Below are 3,274 nucleotides of genomic sequence, written 5' to 3'. Positions count from 1 at the left end.
CCTAGCCATGAGTGGCTAGTTTACTTTTTGCTTTGGGTTAAGAGATTCTATGAAATTTTAGTTTGTTAAATCCTATCTCTATGCATGAGTCTTGATTCAATCTTGTATTTCAATTCCTTATTGCATGTTTAGCTTTGGTGCACCTTTGTTATAGGCTAGATTATAATCAAATGGAAATTTGTTATGATTTAGGGACATGAATTGGAATAGGTCCTTCTATACTTGCTTCTAGGAATAGAGTGAGGGTAGGGTTTTGTTGGCCTGATTATACATGATATTATACCTTTTATGAATGTTTAAGTACACAAGGAATTGGGCTTAACTTTCAATTTGAGAGAATTACTTTTGTGAGGAATCAACTAGTAAGTACATAGGCTATAACAACAAGAGTTAAATCAAGGTTTCACATGCATAGGATAGGTGGACTAAAATGGATTAGATGATCAACAACCCAAGGCAATTTTCCATCATTTGTTTTTCACAACTTATTCATCATTGCTCTTTTGCAAAACTTTTGTCACAAACAACCAAAACCAATCTTTGAAATTTACTGTTTTAAGAACTTGCAAACTTTAGGCTTAAATCAACAATTCTCACTCACAATCCCTGTGGTTCGATATTTTAAAACCCGGAGGTATTCGTACACTTGCGAATTGACCAACAAGTTTTTGGCGCCGTTGCCGGGGATTGTTTGTGGTTTTCGGTTAAAGTTAAAGAGTTTGTTTGTTTGTTTTACTAAGCATTGCATTGAATAGGTGTTACTAACCTTTTCTCTGTTTTTGTGATTTCAGTTTATGCACAGTAGGCTTGGCACGGATCCATTGTTGTTTGATCCGGAGCCTGGACGTACTCTTCGCCGTCGTCGAGCTCAACAAAGGCTTGAAGCCATGGCTGCTCAAATGACGGAAGAGGAGATGCAAGCCCACATTGAAGAAAGAGTGAATGAGGCTCTTGCTCAAAGACTTCAAGAGCAAGAATTGGAGAATGCCAATCGTTCTCTCAGAGACCTCACCTCGGCTACCATGAGCTACGATTATCCGGGCAGCATAGTTTCCCCCGATGGCACGGGAAACTTTGAGCTGAGGCCGGCATTCATCAACTTGGTGAGCCAAAATCAGTATGGTGGAGGTGCTCTTGAAGATCCTCATGCACACATGGAGCGGTTTATCCGCAATTGCAACACCTACAGAGTTCAGAATGTTTCAGCGGACACCATCCGCTTGAGTTTATTCCCTTTTTCATTGAGGGATACTGCTGAAGAGTGGTTGAATTCACAGCCCCAAGGTAGCATTACATCTTGGGAAGACTTGGCTGAGAAGTTCACCACAAGGTTTGTTCCAAGAGCCCTCTTGAGGAAGCTCAAGAATGACATCATGACTTTTGCTCAATCCACTGACGAGAATCTCTATGAAGCTTGGGAGAGGTTCAAGAAGCTCTTGAGGAGGTGTCCTCAACATAACCTTACTCAAGCTGAGCAAGTAGCAAAGTTCTATGATGGTCTCCAATATTCTTCGAGGTTTGGCTTGGATGCGGCTTCAAGTGGAGAGTTCGATGCCTTACTTCCACAAGTGGGGTATGAGTTGATTGAAAAGATGGCTATAAGAGCCATGAACTCTAGTAATGATCGCCAAGCCCGAAGAGGAGTCCTTGAGGTTGAAGCTTATGATCAACTTATGGCCTCCAACAAGCAACTCTCCAAGCAAATGAATGAGATTCAAAATCAAATGAAGACCACTAAGATTGGTGGTCGAGTTGCCAAGGTGGAGTGTGTGACTTGTGGAGGGCCACATGACAGCGAAGAATGCGCAGAGACTAGACCGGAGGAGGAAGTGAAGGCTATGGGTCAAGCTCGGAATGACCCATTTTCAAATACTTACAATCCAGGATGGAGGAATCACCCTAATTTTTCTTGGAGGCAAGGTAATAATGGGCAAGGAAGTGGTTTTCAAAGACAATTTCCTAGCCAAGGATTTCAAGGCCAAAGCTCAAGACAACCTCAAGAGCGAGGAGAAGGTGAAGGTGGTGGTTCCAAGAAGAGCTTAGAAGACTTGGTGGAAACTTTCATCATCCGGACGGAGAATAATTACAAGAATCAAGAGGCGGCTATCAAGAATCTTGAGAATCAATTTGGCCAGCTTGCCAAGCAAACAGCCGAGAGACCTCAAGGTAAATTTCCTTCCGACACTATCCCCAATCCTAAGCAAGAAAATGCCTCTGTTGTAGCCACTAGAAGTAGGAGAGTGATGAATGAATTGAAGAAAAAAACAGAGGGAGAAAAGAGAGAGGAGATAGTGGGATGAGAAGTAGTTGTACCTATTAAGGTGAGAGAGGAAGTTGATCTTACTCCTGAAACTAGCAAGGTTTCGTTCCCTAAAGCATTGGCTAAGAAGAGCTTAGATAAAAAGTTTTCAAAATTTGTTGATGTTTTCAAAAAGCTCCACATTAGTATTCCTTTTGCCGATGCTTTGGAACAAATGCCTATATATGCTAAGTTTATGAAGGATATTCTGCATAAGAGAAGAAGATTGAAGGGAGTAGATGAGATGGTGTTGATGACGGAGGAATGTAGTGCCATTTTGCAGCGGAAGATGCCAAAGAAAATAAGGGACCCCGGAAGTTTCACTATTCCGGTGGAAATTGAAGGCATGGCGGATGTGGAGGCCTTGTGTGATCTTGGAGCGAGCATCAATTTGATGCCGCTCACCATGTTTGAGAGGCTTAACCTAGGAGAGGTTACTCCAACCATGCTCTCCTTGCAAATGGCGGATCGATCCCTTAAGACTCCATATGGGATTGTGGAGGATGTAATGGTGCGGGTGGACAAGTATGTGTTCCCCGTAGACTTTGTTGTGCTTGATATGGAGGAGGATGAGAAGATTCCTCTCATTCTTGGTCGACCTTTCTTAGCTACTGGTAGAGCTAAGATTGACGTTGACAAGGGTCACCTCATTCTCCGTGTTGGTAAGGAAAAGGTACGGTTTTCTGTTTTTAATCCTATGATTGAGACTAACCATGACAATGACTTTGTCTGTGATGTGATTAGAAGCAGGTCGAAGGTTCCGGAAGAGATCCCCGAAGTTAATGCCCAAAGTGATGAGTTCCATCCGGCTCTCATCAAGCTTGTTAATGGTAACAAGTATGGGGGGTCCAAGTATGAGAACTTGCATGCTCATTGGGTGAAGTTTACCCAAGCTAGCACCCTTGCTAAGATTGAGGGTGTTTCAACTGATGAAGTGAAGATTAAACTCTTCCCTCATTCTTTGACGAGGGAGGC

General features: G+C 42.7%; 1 non-coding gene across 1 annotated transcript; it reads right to left on the bottom strand.

The window, feature by feature from the left end:
* Nucleotides 1–1,355: 1,355 nt before the first annotated feature.
* Nucleotides 1,356–1,462, bottom strand: LOC130734778 (small nucleolar RNA R71). Its single transcript, XR_009018122.1, has one exon. It is a non-coding gene; the product is annotated as a small nucleolar RNA R71 (small nucleolar RNA).
* Between the last annotated feature and the right edge of the window lie 1,812 nt (nt 1,463–3,274).

This window comes from Lotus japonicus, chromosome 1, assembly GCF_012489685.1.
Source record: "Lotus japonicus ecotype B-129 chromosome 1, LjGifu_v1.2".
Taxonomy (NCBI): Eukaryota; Viridiplantae; Streptophyta; class Magnoliopsida; order Fabales; family Fabaceae; genus Lotus; species Lotus japonicus.
The sequence above is the reverse complement of the archived record's forward strand: the minus strand, read 5'-3'. Positions and strand labels throughout refer to the sequence as shown.